The following is a 21275-nucleotide window of genomic DNA, read 5'->3' as shown; positions in this document are numbered from 1 at the left end:
TCACTCGGATGATTATTTTCTCAAACCAATTGGTCCATGAGATTCCTTGTAATGAAATGAGTATGTGTGCTAGTTTCCAGCTCTTCATGATTTTATCTGATATGTTTTCAAAAAAAATTTGAAACTGGGTTTGAAGAGGTTTTTGGCAGTTTTTAGTGCAGAAACAGCTAAGTAGTGATCTTTGGAGATTAAAATCTTGCAACTTAGTAAGCTTCAAGGAAATATATTTTTTAGGGTGATTAAAAATATATCAGTCTATATGCTTGTCAGATGGCATGATCTCATGTGGCCATTTGAGTGGTTTTTGAAGGCGGTTTCCAGGGTACAGAGGTGGTTTTGATCATTTTGCAAAACAGTATAAATCAAGTTTCAATGATTAAATTTTTGCAGATGATTGATCCAAATAGATATTCTAATGGTTCCAGATCAGTGGTAATATATTATTATTTTAATCATTATTATGATTTAAATAATTATTACAGATGGAGTAAATTGGAAAAATGGTTCAAGAAATTATCTAATAATGTTTTGAGATATTATTATTAAACATATTATTTGGTATTGGAAATATCATTTAAGTCATTTTTAATGATTTTAAATGAAAGTGTGTATAGAATTTGGTAGGCTTGAGAAAGTTAAAAAATTAAAATCAAATGTTATCTCCCTTGCAAATTTTTTTTAGATCTTTGAAATCCCGTGATGGTGTGATTGGAAAAAGGAGGGACATTAATCATTGTGGCATTGCGATGAAGGGGATTTTCTTTAAAAAATTTGGCAAGATAAAATGTAGGTTTTTCCAATAAGAAATTATTGGTGTAAAGATGTTTTACCGACAACAGAGAAAAACTTTCACATACAAAAAAATGGATAAGAGATAAAAGGCTTGTGAAGTATCTGCATAAATTTTAAAGTGAAAGATGAACCGCTACATCAAGAAGGGTTAATGATTTTACTGGTATGGGTGAAATTTTCTATCAAAGGGGATTGTACAATTGAAAGTGAAAATGATCTTTTAACAAACTATTGCCGAAGATAAAAAAAAATCCAACAACCGACATATTTACTCAAAATAAAGATTTCCAGCAGGGCAATTATTTTACCAAGTGAAAAGTTTTGAAAATTGCCAATAAAATGCAAAACCAAAAAAAAGAGACTTAGAAATTGCCAAGAAAATGTGCATGCCATGGAAGACATATGCACAAAATGTGGAGGCACGAGCAGGTATAAAAGGAACAGGCATAAAGCCTTTATCCCACATTGGTGGTGAGATGGAACTCTTTATTATTTAAATATAAAACAAGTCACATCCTTAGTGTCTAAAAGAAAAGACGCTTTTGGTAAGTAAGAAGGCTCAGCACCCAGTGGACCCCACGCACATCTCGAGGCAACTAAATTTTGTGACGGAAATAGAGGTTAGTGGGTGTGCAAGTTAGATGATCCAACAGTGGTCGTTGATCCGTGAAGGGAACTTGCTCGCCAATTACCCATCACGGATCAGCGACAAGGCGAGCCCAGGTCCAGTGGTGGGTTTGGCGGTGCTAAAGTGGCAGATGAGGTGGTGAACAAGTGGATCTGCAAGTGAACCAGAGGCTGACACATGGTGGAGCTGAGGGTAGAAAATCAAGATTAAATATATAGTTAGACTATAGTGTTAAAATTTAAAAATTTAAATGCCTGGCTGCATCCCAAATTAATTCACTGGAGGAGTATTTTTTACCCAATTACAGGCATATTATATGTCGGTGGAAATCTCTCGGAACGAAGGAGTTTGTTTTTGCCATCAATTTCAACACATGTCAAATATTTTGAGAGCAGTTTCCATGGGAATGATGCAAAGAATATTTTCAGTTGGGGAAAGAGGACACTTGGCAATTTTGTGATGCAAATCTAGTTTTTTTCCTCTTCTTCATGTTCTCAGTTCTTCTCATTGGTAGGGGCCTTGAGTTCTGAATTTTTTTCTCCAAAAATGAGAAATCTGAAATTGCAGGTTCCAATGATGGCATTTTTCATTTTTTGCAAATGACAATGTGTTTCTTTTGGGTTTCCAATGTTGTCTTTATTGTAGGTTTTGTTTTAGTTTTCAAGTTTACACATATGCAAGGCATGTGTGAGTTTCCACAAAATTGTCTCCAAAATGGCATTTGAATTTATATAGTTTCAGATTATCAAGGATAATTTGAGGTGTCTCTTTTAGTCTTCTTTGAAAGTTTAATGTTTGCTTTTTGGGTATTCTTCTAGGAAAGATTTAAATCCTGAAACCCAACATTAATGATTTTGAATGTGTATATTGTATATGTAAGTATGATTTTGTGACAGAGCAGAGGATTGTATTAATGTAATGCATTAAAACATGAAAATTTAATGTTGAAAGTATCTTGCAACTGAGATTTTTCTTCCAGATTTATGCATGACTCTATGGCTAGGACAAGGCACTGGTCTTTTGTAATGTTGAAGGATTGTTAGAAAATCAATTTTAAAATCAAATCAGAATATCTTAATTTTTTTGTTTTGTGGTGATGCTCCACTTATCTCATGTTCAAATATTGTTGATTTGTAAGTGTAGATCTAGCCCATCTACAATATCCTCCTTGTTTTTGAACCTTTAATGAGATCTATCTGCTTTTTGCTGATGTTGTCATATGTATGTAATTGATCTAATTCTATGCATCAAAGGTACACCCACCTAGGTTTTGCAGAGCTTGAAGAGTAGAAGGATGTTTATCCTTGTTATGTTGTTCCAAGCCCTGAAGTACTTCAGTGATTGAAATTGGCTATTTCATAGATAAATTGTAGATGAACTTGGGTTACTCATTTTTTGAGAACAATAGAATGGAAGTATCATTTAAGTTAGTTCATGATATAAGCATTCATTGTCAGTTGCATTATAAGCATTTCATTCCATTTAGAGATCAATGGTTATAAATAAAGGTTGAGTATACTTGGGGAAACCAAAATAATTTGCATTTAGGTTCATTCATTTCATTAGGTTTGCATTTTGATCATAATCATTTCCATTGCATTAGTTTGCATTTCATTAATCATGTAATATATCATTATTATTTGCATTAGGTTCATTATCGTTGTAGTTATTTTTATCCATTAAGGTCATTTAGTTGCATCTTTGCACTTAGATTCATTTATCATTATAAGCATTTCATTATAATCATAAGCATCATCATATAAGCATCCATCACATAAGTTTGATCAAGCATAGCATTCATAATCATCATTTGCATTTAAAAAATCAAATACATTTCATGTAGATCATTTGCATTTCAAATCATTATATGCATACACAATAAAAGTAACAAAAATCAACATTCATTTATCATTAGAAGCATTCTCTTATAGATCATTGCATTTGCATCATTTAAATAAATCATTATAGAATTAATTTCATTTGCATCCATGATCATCAAAATCGAAAATCAAATGCATTTTCATTTCATCATCATTGCATAATATAGAATATCATCATCATGAAAATAAAGGAAAGAAAAGATCATCATAACATCATCCATCACAATGAAGAGTTTTTAAGATCATCATAACATCATCCATCACAATGAAGAGTTTTTAATTAACTTGTCATCCATCATCCATTTAGGTTCATTCATTTCATTAGGTTTTCATTTTGATCATAATCATTTGCATTGCATTAGTTTGCATTTCATTAATCATGTAATATATGATTATTATTTGCATTAGGTTCATTATCGTTGTAGTTATTTTTATCCATTAAGGTCATTTAGTTGCATCTTTGCACTTAGATTCATTTATCATTAGAAGCATTCTCTTATAGATCATTGCATTTGCATCATTTAAATAAAGCATTATAGAATTGGGAAGGACACCAAAATGAAAGAGAGCCAGCTAGGATAGGAAAACAATGACCTGAGGGAAGTGGCCAAGGTGATGATGCTCTTGGTACAGAATGCTAAGGAAACTATGAAGAGTTTCTAATTAACTTGTAATGTTGGGCTTGGGGCCAATTTCTTGCTGGCCTCTTGTTGTCCCTTTCTCTACTGCTGGTTTTTTTGCTGGTCTTGCAGTTGTCTTGTTTTGTTTCCTTCTTGGATATCTTTTGAATGTAATCGGGTTTCGGGTCCCTTAAAACCTATTTTTACTTAATCAAAAACATCATCCATCACTGCATATATATAATCTATGTAATCAATACATATAGATCATCATCATATAGAGTAACATGCATAATAAATAATGAATCATCAACATCATATAGAGTCCATGTCTGCATATATAGATCATCATAAAACAATAAAAATTCTAAGTATACAATGATATCAAATCAATAATAAAATATACACTGCCCCATCAATATAAGTCAAGTCTACAAATCAAGGTTGTCTTGTGCCGCTACCACCTAACTCTGTCCATCTCTATGGTTGTGGATGAGGTGACCCCCCCAAACAGTTATGCACCTTGACCCCTACTCCTCTAAGGAGGTCCCATAACCCCACCATTGCTGGTATCCATCCTACCGAAAATAGGAGTAGTCTGATAACTCCCTACTCTCTAGATATCTGAGACTAAATCCTCATATTGTTGACACTAGTATGATGTCTCCTTCCTAACTTGATACAATGCTCTGACAGTATCAGCTGGAAGAGTACCAAATCCAACCTACTGAATATGATAAAGAAAATCCTGGGTATCCTATTGTCTCCTCACGACTGTGTCTCTCTTAGTCATGAGTGTCTTGACCTGTGCCCTGAGCTACTCTATCTATGCTCTGAGATGATCTAAGCTCTCCTACTATGGCACATCTTGTTGAGTAACATCATGTATGTCCTCAACCCCACCTACCTCTCCACCTACTGGAATCTCCACTCGGGTATCTCTCAAGAGTTGTTGCCTAATGAGGGGAACAGGATCCTTTGAGTCTTCCTCTCCCTCATCCCAACCACCCTAAGATACGACAAACCCTAGATCAGGATGAATCTGACCAAAATTAATGCCTCTACCTCGGCCCATGTCCAATCCTATGCTCCTGCCTAATCTTGGAGAGGGTAATCCTCTTGCTTCCCTCATCCTTGTCCCGCTTGATGGAGGAAGTACTCCTCGTAATCTCCCAACCCTCCCTATATCTCTCCTTGCCATGGGAAGTGGTCTCCCAATCCTTCCAACTAGTCCAAAAGGTCCTCCTCAGACTCTCAATCGACCTCCCCTTTGCCCAAGTCTCCTACCACCTCCATCTCCTCCCTCATCCCCCTCATCCCCTTTGGCCTCTCAAGCATCTCTAATCTCTCACCTCCATCTCTATCGCCTAACAACAGGATCATCTGAATCATTCTCCTCATCTCCTGAGCTAGGCGGAGGGTCTACTAGATCAGTGATGCGAGGAAAAGGGTGTGCAAGCATATACTAAGAATAATTCAATGTGATCCCAACATCCAAAATGTGTAATCTCAAATCATAAGCTACCATCAGAGCAACCAAAAAATCTACACGTTCTATCTCAAAAGATAAGGTAGGGCCCCAATCTCACCTATCCTTGTGTCCTTGTGCATACATGGTGACACCAGAAGGCATGTGTTGAATAAACGTGAACTGTCTCAAAATGCGAACAAATAACTGTCTCTCAACAATATAGGGAGTGCGACCAATCAGGCACCTACTATGAAAAAATCAATGGTAAAGTCTCTGCATCCTCCATCCAAGGCTCACATTTGATATAAGGTCTCCAAATGATGGTATCCATCAAATCCAGAACCCAACGCCAATACTCCATCTGACCCAGCTTTGACTAAGTAAGGATACCTCTGTATAAATAAACATAAGGTTATCCATCACCATGAACTCTATGATAAATAGGTCGGGTAAGAGAAATGTGCTCCCAGCATTAGACCTACAAAAGTGTGCATCCAGTAGATAGACTAGTGCTATCATCATAGACAATCTGATGAAGATCATGATACAAATAAACGAGCATACAAACACCCCAAGCATAGTGAGTCTGATGTTGCATCATGCTCTATAAAATCCCACCCCAACCAACAACAAAACCTCAAGATCTCCTATCTAGATAGATAAATCCACCAATCAAATGTGCAAGAATCACTAAGAGAGTCTCGTAATACATAATCATATCCTCCCGTCGAATATCTCCTCTATCAATTCTCTCGTCACCAAACATGCTTTTGCAAGCCTCTATCCCTCCAAGATCCTGATAGTCATACTAGACTAGCTCACTAGTAACGCGGATGTGCAAGATCCTGTAGACATCCTTGAGTGTAACACTAATTTCACCAATGGGAAGTTGAAAAGTGTTGTGCTCAATATGCCATCTCTCAGATAATGTAGTTAATAGACCCCTATTATGTGTGATAACAAGCATATATAGAAAATGACGCAACCCACATGCATCTATATGTCTAATCTCAGCCTGTGTCAACTCTGGCACTAGATGGTACATGGCCGGGAATTTCTCCTGACACTGGACAATATCAAGCTTCTCCTATTTAACAAGAGAATTTGATCTCTATCAAATCTAAGAGATCACTAATCTATCAATCTATCAATCAAATGATCTATCACATCAACAATCAATCAAATCTTTTTTACCAATCAATTCAAGCTATCAAAACAAACCTAAAAATCATCAATCAATGGATTCAAACAAACTCTATCATGATCTTCATTAGAGACAAAATCAACCTCTTAGAGCTATATATCAATCAAATCAATCAATCATTTATCCTATCAATCAAATTTATCAAATTCTCTATCAATCAGACATCAATCAACATACCTATCTATCACATTCACGCATCAGAATATCAAATCAGATCATCTAAATGAAGTTTAACATAGTAAAATCTAACAAATTCATTTTTTTACCAAATGTGCTATTTCTTAAGCCAAATGCGCTATTCTATTGAGCACAGGTGTAAATCACACATATGCGCTAAATTTTTTGACATAAGTACTAACACATAAAACAAAAGCGAGAAAACGCTTGAAGGTGCTAACCTTTTTGATAAATGTGCTAACAAACAAAGCAAAAGCGCTAAACTATCAAATGCGTGAACATTCTAATAAAAAATGATAACATACATAATAGAAGCGCTAAACTATCAAATGCGAAAACATATGATGCAAAGGTGCTAACATGCAAAGCAAATGTGCTAAATCACAATGTCAAAATCAAAAAAAAATTAAACTAGCCTAAAACGTGCCAAAAATCATGAGAATTCGTATGGAAAGTTACATACAAGCTCGGGATAAGTTACTCACCGGTGGGCCATACTTAGGAGGTCTCTGGAAACATCGCACCCACTCAAATCGATGATTCTCAAACAGGATAACCATTTTGCTAGCTCAACACACCAATATCTTTTCACTCCAAAAGCTGACAAGAATGTAAATGAGAATAAAACTAACTTAGGTTAATTTTATATTTACCTTTTGAAGGGGTAATTAATGTTCTTTTGGAGAGGGGCAATTTTATTTATTTTTTCTAAAAAATAAATTCAATTGAGGGATCTTTTCAATCAATTATCGTGAGATCAATCGTTCAATCCAAATTTTTCAATAATTTCATGATCAATCTCCCGAGGGGGCACACAATCAGGATTTTTATCTCCATCAGGCGCATTTTTGAGACTTGATTTAATCTTTGAAACAATGTTGTCTCAACATCATTTCAAAGAGGGGCAAAATGTATACACATAAAATTGGCTATGAGCAATTAAATAAATTTTTAATATTTATTTAATATGATTCTTCTATTAAATAGTTAATTTGAAAAGATTAATTTATTTAATTCATTTCATTTCCTTCTATTAATTAATTTAATTGAAATATTTTATTAATTAATTCGTTATATCCTTTTCTTCTAATCAATTAATTAAATATCTAATATTTAATTATTCCTCTATCTACTATCTTATGGTCTCATTAATTAAATAATTTCTTAATTATTTAATCCCTTTTCCAACTCACATTTCCATCTCCACATCACTTCTTCTTTGCCAACTCATCCATCATGTGACTAAATTAATTAAACAAAATAAAATAAAATAAAATCATTTATTAGCCACTTATCTCCAACTTCCAAAATAAATGAAGTATTGTGTACATACACATATTTCCTAACTTTCTTCTATATTCTTTCCAACATCCCTATATCTTAGGAGGAGTTGAGTCCACTTGTCCTCTCATTCCTACATCTTCTCCAACTATCCTATATCCGCTCAAGTTTTTCGCTCAGTCAAGGTGAGATGAGTGACACTTGTCTTCTCCTTCCCCCTTTCTCTCAACCTTCAACTTCTTGCTCATAGCCATCCAATTTACAATATTCGATCATGATCGTTGATCTCTGCCACCTAAGCTCATGCAATCACTATAAAAAGAGGTCTCCTAAGCCATTTTGAAACTAATAGCTAATCATATAGTCATTCTAGGAGTTTTCATCTTGCATCCGTGAGTTTGAGTTTGAAGCAATTAGCAATTTTAGAATTATTATCATAGCTTAATATCATGTTAGTTTAAATCATTTGCATATGAATATCATAGTATTAGTTAACTATCAGTCCATTCTTCATATGCCATCTTGGAATCTACCAATGCTTGTCTGAGAGAAAATCATCTACATCCAGGAACAATGGAGTTAGGACACAATGAGGTGTAAATCATGAAAGGTATAATCTTGTTTATTTCATTTACTTCATGTTACTTCATTGGTTGAAGTTAAGTTTCCTGTAGCTTTCCTTTTTTATATTTTATGATTGGACTAACAAGTTTCAGGACATTTCTTTGGAGTTCAACTTTAACCTCAACAACAATAATAAAAAGAGCCTCAAGAATGTCAAATACACATAAATAGGGGCAATACATGAATCCAATAACATAGAATGATTGTCCATGGTGAGGCACAACATAACCTCTCATTGGAGCTACACTTAACTGTTGGTATTATGGATGACTTTATCATGTGTTGCATTGGTTTTGTCATTGATGTCAACACTTATCTTTCTAGAGGTCTACATTGTTGATTTGGCACTCTCGTTATATTGTTTTATTGTTGAACCGACACATTGTGGTCTTGGCATGGATATTGTCTTATGCACAGTCACTGGTATATGCTTCACCGATAGGTTATATGGTTCACTGGAAGTTGATGATGACTTGTTACCATCTGGAGATCATTTGGTTATGTCCAAGACATGGATTGGATGTTTGGATTTGGTGTTTTTCTTGTTGGACTAATCAGGTTCACATATTTGCCTTTACTGGCAGATAGGTCTAGGTTATGGACTGGTACAAGATATCATGTTCCAGATCAGCACGACACATTTTGGAAATGGTTTATTGACTAGATATTGTGTAAATGTATTGAGGCTGACATATTGTATCACATCAAGACTTAATTTGTAATTGATTTAAATGTAATATCTTTAGTGAGACAACATAATCATAAGGTCTTAGGTTTTGTATAAATAATTGTAAGATCTTATTGAAGATCATATGATGAGTGTGTGTGAATATTGAAGATCATTGTGAAGAGAAGATCCTTGTACAAATCACACAAACATTATCTGAAGGTTGAAGGAAAGGTTATGAAGATGTTTGGCACTCATGGTTAGAGCTTAAACTGGTACAAAATCTACCATTTCTGATGCTATACTAAAGCAGTACATTGTTATTGGATTTAACCATCCAATTGTAGTTAGTGTGACTCCTATTTTGTGATTGAGCAGTGAGCTCTAGACAGTTGGCCTTTCTGCATGTGCAGACCCCATTATTGTATTCACTTACTATCTACAGTAGTATCATCTGATTGTGGGTAAGGTTTCCCACCGTGGTTTTTCCCCTTATAGGGTTTCCATGTCAAAATCTTTGTGTCATGTGTTATGGATGTTGTTTCTCTTTTTGTTTCATGCATTAGGTTATATCGGTATTAATATAACTGTTAATTTGTTTTACCGACATTAAGTTTGTTTTACTGGCACTAATTTTTTAAGTTGGAATAATTTGTTTTGGGTTGTAATTTATTGACAACTGATTCAACCCCCCCTCTTAGTTGCCCTTCTCAATTCCTAACGGTTGGTATCAGAGCCTAGTCCTCTTTTTGCAGAAGCCTAATAGCTTGAGGAGATCCTATGACAACAAATATTTTCAGGAAGGACAGTCCTAAACTTGATGGAACTAACTATGGTATATGGAAGATCAGAATGAAAACACATCTGAACTACATTGGAAGAGATATATGGGATGTTACAAAGAATGTCTATGTTGGTCCTACTTTGAATAACCCTCATCCACCGACATTGGCTAAAGACTTGGAGAATGATTGCAAAGAAAGAGAAGCACTTCCGAGTGTATTATCAGATCAACAAATCATGGTATTATAGACAGATCTACTGCAAAAGCTATTTGAGATAAACTGGAAACATTGAATGAAGGAGATACTACTATCAAAATTGCAAAAAATGGAATGTTACCAGGTCAGGTATGAAAATTTAAAAATGGAAGAAGATGAAAGAATTTCTACATTTATGGAAAGAGTTAATTAAATTATTTTAGGAATACAACGTTGTGGAGGATCTTAAAGTCAAGATGAAATTATTTCTAATTTTTTAAGAGCTTTTTCATTGGATTACAAAATGAAAGTGATGCCTTTTAATGAGTTGAGAACAATGCCTAATACATCAGTTTCAAGAGATACTTTGGTTGGAAAAGTTTCAGCATTTGAGCGTGAAGAATTTGGTCATGTTGCTACAGTCAAAACTGATATAGCTTTCAAATAATCATTAAGATCATCATCATCATCATCATCATCATCATCATCATCATCATCATCATCTAACAAATCTTATTGGAAAGCACTTTATGCAAAAGAACTTGAAGATATCAGAAGAGAAAATGAAGAACTTGAAGAAATTGAAGCACTATTTGCAAGGAGAGATGCCTAAAGGTCCAGGAGGAAGTAAGTATGAAGGTAAAGCACCTTTCAAATGTTTTAATTGCAATAAAGTTGGTCATATGGCATCTAGGTGTCCTGATAGACATGCAAGACTAAGAGAGGAAGCAAAAAGAACATATAAGCCTAACCCTGAATATCAGAGATACATATTTAATAAAAATAGAGATAAGTCATGTTACTATGCAGATGAAGGTGTTACAGATGATTTAGATGAAGATCCAGCAGATAGTGGATGGGCATTTGTTGCATTAAAAGAAGATCCACTAGCACCTATTATCAAATCGATAGAGCAGGCATTAGCAACAAAAATTGAAGAAAAGGATTAATGGATCATTGATAGTGGATGCTCGCATCATATGACTGGTGATAAAAGAAAATTCTTATCATTACGGAAATTCATGGAGGTCTAGTAAGATTTGGAGATAACAAAGCTTGTTTAATCAAAGGAAGAAGCACTATATCTTTGGATGGTAATCATAATACTGACAATGTTTATTATGTTGAAGGTTTAAAGAATAATCTTTTGAGTGTTGGTCAGTTAGTGGGAAAAGGATTACAATTACAATTCAAGAATGGAAAATGCAAAATCTTGAACAAAACTAGATTGGAAATTGCAACCGGTAATCAGACTAAAGGTAATATCTTTCACTTGAATACCAGCGATAAGACATGTTTGATTGCACACATTAATGAAAGTTGGTTATGGCATAAAAGACTTTGTCATGTGAATTTTGATTGAATTGTAAAGATCAGTTCAACTAAGGCAGTAAGGGATTTAGCTAAGATTGTGAAACCTCATAATCCAGTATGTAAGGAATGTCAAATGGGAAAGCAAGTTAGAACAACATTTAAGAGCATTTCTGAGAAATCCAGTAATATTCTTGATTTAATTCATATTGATTTAGGTGGTCCAGTAAGAACAAGAAGTGTTCAGGGTGATAGATACTTTATGCTAATAATTGATGAATATTCTAGAATGTGTTGGGTTACTTTTCTCAAGGAGAAATCATAAGCGTTTGGAAGATTCAAGATATACAAGGCAATGGTGGAGAATGAAACTGACAAGAAAATCAAATGTTTGAGATCTGATCAAGGAGGAGAATTTACATCTAGGGAATTCAATTCATTCTATGAGGAGAATGGAATCAAAAGACAACTATCAGCACCATGGATACCCCAGCAGAGTGGAGTTGTGGAAAAGAAGAACAGAACTATACTGGATGCAACAAGAACCATGATGATGGAACAAAATCTACCTCATGTGTACTTGAGAGAAGTAGTGAATACAACGGTCTATACTTTCAATAAAATTCACATCAAAGGTGAAACCGGTAAGACCCCTTATGAATTATGGTTCGGTCATACTCCTACTCTTAAATACTTCAAAATATTTGGAAACAAATGCTATATTAGAAGAGATGAGTTTATTGGAAACTTTGATCCTAGAAGTGATGAAGGAATATTTCTTGGTTATTCAACTAGAAGCAAGGCATATAGATGTTATAATAAAAGATTGCAGAAAATCATTGAGAGTACTAATGTGAAGATAGATGAACATTATAGAGGAGAATCAAGATCTGTAGAATCGGTAGTAGAAATGATTATAAATGAACCGGTACAGATTGCACCGGTACAGAATGAAGAACTAGTCACACCGGCATTATCAGAAAACTCAACTGTGACTGAAGAACAACAACTTGTAAGTGGAAATCAGAATAAACCCAGGTATGTAAGATTGAATCATTTAGAAAATCAGATAATTAGAAATAAAAATCAAGGTGTTATGACTAGAGAAAGATTGACAAATAAAGAAGTATGTTTAATTTCTCAAGTTGATCCATCATCAGTTGTTGAAGCATGTCAGGATAAGCATTGGATAAAAGCAATGGAAGAATAATTAGAACAAATTGAAAAGAATAATACTTGGACATTAGTTCCCTGTCATAGAGACAAAAATGTAATTGCAACTAAATAGGTGTATAGAAATAAACTTAATGAAGATGGTGAAGTTATCCAAAATAAAGCAAGATTAGTTTATAAAGGTTATTCACAAAAAGAAGGAATTGATTATAATGAAACCTTTGCACCAGTACCTAGAATTGAAGCAGTAAGACTATTTCTTGCATTTACAGCTCACAAGAACTATAAAGTTTATCAGATGGATGTAAAATGTGCATTTTTAATGGAGATCTTGAAGAAGAAGTTTACATTGAACAACCTGATGGATTTTCATTAACAGATGATAAGGATATAGTTTGTAGGTTAAGGAAAGATTTATATGAATTGAAGCAAGCTCCCATAGCTTGGTATGCTAGACTAGATAAATATCTTTTAAAGCTTGGATACACAAAAGGTAATGCTGATAGTAATTTGTATTACAAAGTTACCAATGATGATATTTTAGTTATTGAAGTATTTGTGGATGATATCATTTTTGGAGGTGAAGAAGAGTTATGTAAACACTTTGCTAACAAGATGCAAAAAGACTTTGAAATGTCTATGATTGGAAAGATAAAAAAAATTCTAGGTTTGCAGATTTCTCAAACAAATAAAGGTATATTCATATGTCAAACAAAATACTTGAAGGAACTCTTGAATAAGTTTGGTATGGAAAACTCCAAACCGGTAAGTACTCCTATGACTACAACAGATAAATTGACATTAAAGGATGATTCAACTCCTATAAATCTGACAAGGTACAAATCTATGATTGGAGGATTATTATCTTTGACACAAACCAGACCTAATATAATGAATGGAGTGTGTATTGTTTCTAGGTTTCAAAGCAATCCTAAAGAAAATCATGAAAGTGCAGTAAAAAGGATTTTTCGGTACCTACAAGGTACAACAAATCTTGGTTTATGGTATCTTAAGGATGAAAATTTTGAGTTATGTGCATATACAGATGCAAATTGGGCAAGAGATGTGGATGATAGAAAGAGTACCATTGGCGGTGCATTCTTTATTGGCAGAAGATTAATTTCATGGATCAACAAGAAGTAGATGTGTACATCTTTATCAACAGCAGAAGCAAAATGTGTTGCAGTGGCAACCAATTGCACTCAAGTATTATGGATCAAGCAAATGTTGAAGGATATCAAGGTAAAATGCAAAGAACTAGTGATTATTCATTGTGATAATTCAGAAGCAATTGATATATCAAAGAATCTGATATTTCACTCTAAAACAAAGCATGTTCTATTAAGTACAATTTTATGAAAGAAAATGTTGAAGCAAATGAAGTGAGATTGGTTTATATGAATACTAAAGAGCAAATTGCAGATATTTTTACAAAGCCTTTACCTAAAGAAACATTTGAATATCTTAGAGAGAAGCTTGGGGTAATCACCCCACTGATAGAGACTTGAATGATGAAGATTGGCATCAAACTGACAGGGACTAACAGAAAAATCTTTTTCTGGTCTTGATGAAGGAGAGCTACTGCTCAGGGGGAGTAGTTAGTTGTATGTTATGTTTTGATTCTTTACTATTTTGGCATTTGATGTCAAAGGGGGAGAGATAGTTATGGAAAAACAATGTACTTTGGGGAGAGATGTATTTGGTTTTCATTATATGGTTTTTGTTTTGGCACAAAACTTTGTATTGATCTATTTTGGGAGATTGTTGGTATTTGGCATTCTTTTTTTGGCACTTAGATGTTTTTCCATCTAGTGTTGCCATCAATGCCAAAGGGGGAGATTGTTTGTATTATGGATAACTTCGTCATGTGTTGCATTGGTTTGTCATTGATGTAAACACTTATCTTTCTATAGGTCTACATAGTTGATTTGGCACTCTGGTTATATTGGTTTATTGTTGAACTGACACATTGTGGTCTTGGCATGGATATTGGCTTATGCACAGTCATCGATATATGTATCATCAGTAGGTTATATGGTTCACCAGAAGTTGATGATGACTTGTTATCATCTGGAGATAAATTGGCTATGTCGAAGACATGGATTGGATGTTTGGATTTGGTGTTTTGCTTATTGGACTAATCGGGTTCACATATTTGCCTTTACCAGTAGATAGGTCTAGGTTATGGACCGGTACAAGATATCATGTTCCAGATTAGCACGACACATTTTGTGAATGGTTTATTGATTGGATATTGTGTAAATGTATTGAGGCCGACATATTGTATCGGATCAAGAATTATTTGTAATTGATTTAAATGTAATATCTTTAGTGATCTGACCTAATCATAAGGTCTTAGGTTTTGTATAAATAATTATAAGATCTTATTGAAGATCATATGATGAGTGTGTGTGAATATTGAAGATCATTGTGAAGAGAAGGTCCTTGTGCAAATCACGCAGACATTATCTGAAGGTTGAAGGAAAGGTTATGAAGGTGTTTGGCACTCATGGTCAAAGCCTAAACCAGTACTGAATCCAGCATTGCAGATGCTATACTGAAGAAATACATTGTTATTGGATTTAACCATCCAATTGTAGTCAGTGTGACTCCTATTTTGTGATTGAGAAGTGAGCTCTAGGTAGTTGGCCTTTCTACATGTGCAAACCCCATTATTGTATTCACTTACTATCTGCAATAGTATCATCTGATTATGGGTAAGGTTTCCTACCGTGGTTTTTCCCCTTATAGGTTTCCACATCAAAATCTTTGTGTCATGTGTTGTGGATGTTGTTTCTCTTTTTGTTTCATGCATTAAATTATACTAGTATTAATATAACTATTAATTTGTTTTACCGACATTAAGTTTGTTTTACCAACACTAATTTTTTTAGTTGGAATAATTTGTTTCGGGTTGTAATTTATTGACAACTGATTCACCCCCCCCTCTCAGTTGTCCTTCCTAGTTCCTAACATTAACCATCCTCAACAAAAAGGAATCACTCAACTTGTTGGAGCAACATATCAAAACCTCAATGGACAAGCACATAACCACTTGCCAGAGCCCAAATCGATTCATACATATCACAGATGAATGGCACAATGCCCCAAAACCATCAAACATAACAAAACAAGGCTCTGGAATGAAGACCAAGAAGAGAAATCAACTGAGGGACTCAAAAACCAACCCAGAAATCTACTGACACTAATTTGGTGCTATTGAAGCCTAGACTAGCATTGTTGTAACAAGGGACCAACTCACGGAGAATTAGATAGAGGGATACTCAAATTTGCCCAAATTCAAGCACAGGCCTTACAATGGCATAAATACAACCTAGAAGTCACTAAAAGCCAATAAGAAACCAAAACAAAGCCTTGTTAAGGCCAACAATATAACGCATCCAAGAATTCCAACTTATACCAACAATAACTTGCACATAAATGATTACAGACATAGCCACTCTAGATCTAGTCAAACCAAATGGACACAAGATAGGGTATGCAACAACAAATAAAACTCACAAAACCAATTGTTACCACAATGCATTCACAAGCAACCTATAATCAACATATCAACATACACAAATGCCATTTTTCGACAATACAACACACAGATTCATAAAATCATATATAAATATTTTTCCCAAAATATTACTCCCAATTACTAATAATAGAATAATCATTCATTCTTAAATCTCCCCAAACAACCTTTTAGCAGTCACGAAGAAAACATCTCTTTTCAAAAATTCAAAATGCAAGAATGGAAAAAATCTCCAACCTAGAAGTAGAGTGATGGTAATGCAATCGTAGAAGATCAAAAATCCAAGCCAACAAGCTTTCCAAAATTCAACCCAACCATGCAATTCTCCCTCCAAGCAATTCTAAAATGCAAAAGTCACAGAACGATATCCAGAAGCACACCGACAAAAATGCTCAAAATGCCAATAAATAGAATCTCATTCAAAACTACAGAAGAATATCCGCCAATCAAAATATTCCAATAAAATATATTCTATACTAACCCCCTTCCAAAAGTCAAGGTAAGAATATAAAATAATATTATTTACTTACCCTCAAATCTCAACCAGTAAAATAATAGGGTAGGTATAAACATAATATTTAATTACTCAATTAGTAACAAGAGAATATAATAATAATAATAAATTAAAGCCCAATAAAATAAATCAAAGTCAATATAAATAAATGCTCCAATTAAATATAAAACCACAAATAATATAAATAAATAAACAAACAATTAAATAACATTATCCTCACAATCACAACTCCCAAGAGGGCCAATCATAACAAGGGGTGGATACATGAATAATAGAAAATAAATTAAACAACAATGCAAATAAATAAATAAAACAATAAATAATTAGATAAACAATAAATAAATAAATAATCAATAAAGAAGATAAATAAATAAATGTATGGACATACATAAATGCCCATCCAGTAATTAAACAATAAATAAATAATAATCCAATGAATCAAAAGCTCAAATAATAAATTAAAACTAATAAAAATAAATAATAAATAACCAATAAATAGATGAGCCAAAAAAACAAAAATAGATAAACAATAAACAAATAATTAAATGTATAGATACATATAAATGCTCTAGCCAATATAAGTCAAACTCAATACTATAAATATCATATAAATGTTCTAGCTAATATAAGTCAAGCTCAATACTATAAATATCTCCCACATAAATATAAAATAATCAAATAAATAATAAATAAATAAATGGATGTACTGATAAGCATAAATACTCAACTAATATAATTCCACTAATTAATTATTAATTAATTATAAATTCCAACTAAATAAATATGTATAAATATATTGTATTCGTACTAACCATTATTTAATAATTTACACCAATTGCTATATGTAGTAATTGATTGTTGGTGTAAATAAATATTCATTATGGATATTATTACACTTTACTTAAGTTAACTTAGGATAATGCATCTCTTTGTAGTTTGGATTTGAGACACTTAGGGAAGTGTGCACATAGGGATAGAGCTTGTAGGAGAAATTCCACCTTTTGTGATCTTATTTTGTTGTTACACTCCACACTCGATGGGTCATCCACCTCTTGTGGAATATTATATTATTTCTCCTACCTACCCATAGTATTGCTTACCTACCCTTGTTTCTCATTGAGCCACATGTCATGATTGTGTGCTCATACATCCATATGGCCTTGCCTATATAAGCAAGCCTATATTCATTGTATTGGTGAATCCAGTTGATCATTTTCATATTGATGAGAATACAGTTTGTTCTTGTCATTCTTTTGTCTCTATTTTTATACTTTTCCTTGTGCCCTTGATCTTGGCAAAATCTCACATGGTATCAGAGCCATTGGGGCTTCATTGATTGGTTTTTGGAGACATCGTGGAAGGCTTCTATTTTTGGATCTGAGTGACTGCATTTTTTAGAGGCATCTTCGAGTGTTTTTGACCTCACCATTGTGTCTGGGAGGCTGTTTCCATAAAAATCCAGTATAAATTCGACCTATTTTGGCGAAAATCGATTTTTGGGTGTGGAGGAAATTTTCTGCCTAATTCGGGCGGTACGGTATGGAATTTTTGGATTTTTTTCAAAAAAAAAAAAAATATTTATCTTTTTTCTCAAAATTATTTTCCAGTTTGAAATTTTTTTTGAAAAAAACAAAAAAAACAAATTTGAAAATTATTTTTTGGGATCCATACCTTCTGCCCAGTCACCTTTTGCCCAGTCAGTAGCGCACAGTCAGCGCCCAGTTAGCAGCACCCAGTTAGCACCCAGTCAGTATTTTCTTTGGAAATTTTTAGACCCCTCTCCGTTGAGTAGTTTGGATTTTTGGGTCAACTTTCGAGGCCCATAACTTTCTCAATTTTGCTTCTTTTTGGGTGCAATTTTTTTTGATTTGGGATAATTTTTTGTGCTCTTCACAGTGGTGTGGTTATTTTCTGGTTTTGGTTCATAGGGTTATTAGAATTTTTAGATTCTCTTAGCTTTACCTATCCAATCCTCAATTCTGCAACTTCAAAGGCCTCGTTTGAGCTCATACGACCTCCTTTTCAGGTGTCATTTTTTTTGGAAGTGCATGTTTGTTCATCTACTTTCATAATATATGATCATATTTCAGAGATTTTAAGTAGAAATTGTACTTTCAGATATTGGTCTTATTTGGCCTGTTTGGTACTTGTCAATTGCTTGGATCTTAGTTTAGATCTCTTGCATTATTAGTTTGAGTCTCTTTTGGCCTTATTGAGGTAGTTGTAAAATTGAAATCAAAAGTCCACTTTGCCATTTTTTGCAAGTGGCCCATTGTACATGCACTAAGTATAAAGTGCCAAATCATCACTTTTGGGGGGGTTCTTTGATTAAGTGAATTTGGGGGGGTGTCTTGTGTGATTGTGTCTCTCTTTCCTTGTGCTCTTTCATTTTTGTTGCAATGAGTCCTCATAAATTTCCACCTTTAACTCCACATAATTATACATCATGGAAAATTAAAGTATGGAGCAAATTAATGGAAAAAGGTCTCACGCATTACATAGATGGAACAATAGCAGCACCACCTGATCCTAAGGCTGATCCTAATGCTCAGTTAGAATGGCTCACTAAGAAATGCATGGCTCTTGGAACTTTGCGCAAGTATGTATCAGATGACCTCATCTTTCATATTGAAAAGTGTACTACAATCAAAGATGCTTGGGATATGTTTCAGAAATTGTATGGTTAAGTTGATGAAATCAGAGGTTATAAGATTGACAATGAGCTCACCAACTTGGATCCCAAGAGTTTTGATACAATCCAAGATTATGTCACCAAAGCAAATAAGCTAAGAGCAAAGCTTAAGGATTGTGGAATTGACAAAAAGGATGCTCAGTTGATATTCAACTTGTTGGACAAGCTTGCACCAGAATATGCAGCATTTGTGTCTAGCTTCCAAACTCATCATTTGATAGTGGGGAGTTCCTATGTTATTCCTTCATTTGATGCTTTCACAGAAATGTTGATATTGGAACAATCTAAGTTGTTGAACATGGGGTTTCTCAAGTCTTCAAAGTCCAAGGCTTTGGTGGCTAATCAAGGGAATCAAGGAAGTCAAGGCAAAGATTCCAAGAAGAAGAAGAAGCAATCTAAGTCACAGCCACAATAGGAAAAAGGACAATCATCCTCTCCATCACAAGGCAATTTTTCATCCTCTTCCAAGAAGGGAACACCACCTAAGAAGGATAAGCCAACTTGTGCATATTGCAAGATGTATGGTCATGATGAGCATCGATGCCACACAAAGCAAGTTGATGAGTTAACTAATCTTCTTAAGAAAAACAACATGAACTTGCCATCTGCCTACACAAAGAAGGATTCATCTCCTTCCTCTTCTGCACATTCTAAGGGAAATGGGCAAGCATTTGTGGCTACAACAGGTTCTTCACAGCAGTGGATACTTGACTCAGGTGCCTCATATCACATGGGTTCTACAAAGGAGTAGTTTTCTTCATTGGAGGCATGTAAGGTACCTCACATTTACATAGATGATGATACACAAGTAGAGGTTGAAGGGAAAGGTTCAGTTGACATGGATGATGGAACATTTGAGAATGTTCTCTATGTTCCTAACTTGTCTACCAACCTTCTCTCTATCTACCAAATCACTCACTATGGGAATGGGAAAAAGGTTGAGTTTACACCAGATTCAATTGTGGTAAAGGAACTTGATGATGATGCCTTGGTAGTAGTGGGACAAGTCAATGACAACTCAAGGCTTTATTCATTCTCCCACTTTGTGCCAAGTTCACCTTCTAGGGCCTTGCTTACTCATTCAAATTCAGAAAGTAAGCTATGGCATGAGCGGTTTGGTCACCTCAACTACCGCTATCTTTAGCAACTCAGCACTAAAGACATGGTCATAGGTCTACCTCGAAACAATTTTTCAGAGGGTGTATGTTCAGGTTGTTCCATGGGCAAGCATCCCGAGGAAAAGTTTGATAAAGGGAAAGCTTGGAGAGCTTTGGAAGTTCTTCAACCTGTTCATAGTGATGTAGCAGGTCCATTTCCAGCACCTTCATTTAGTAAGGCCCGCTATGTCCTCACCTTCATTGATGACTACTCCCGCTTCATTTGGGTCTACTTTCTTATTCATAAGAGTGAAGTATTTGACAGATTTCAGGACTTCAAGACTCATGTGGAGAAGAAATCCGGGAAAGTGGTGAAGATTCTTCGCACAGATAATGGAAGGGAATATGTGAACAAAAGACTTGAGGATTTTTGTACATTTGAGGGGATTGATCTTTAGCATTCTGTCGCATACACTCCACAGCAGAATGGAGTTGCAAAACGCAAGAATAGAACTCTCAAAGAAATGGCTAGTTGTATGATACATGCACATTCTCTTGATCCTGCCTTTTGGGTAGAGGCTATCAGTTGTGCCACACACATCCAAAATCGGGTTCCTCACAAA

This window comes from Cryptomeria japonica, chromosome 1 (assembly GCF_030272615.1).
Source record: "Cryptomeria japonica chromosome 1, Sugi_1.0, whole genome shotgun sequence".
NCBI classification, from domain to species: Eukaryota; Viridiplantae; Streptophyta; class Pinopsida; order Cupressales; family Cupressaceae; genus Cryptomeria; species Cryptomeria japonica.
The sequence above is the reverse complement of the archived record's forward strand: the minus strand, read 5'-3'. Positions refer to the sequence as shown.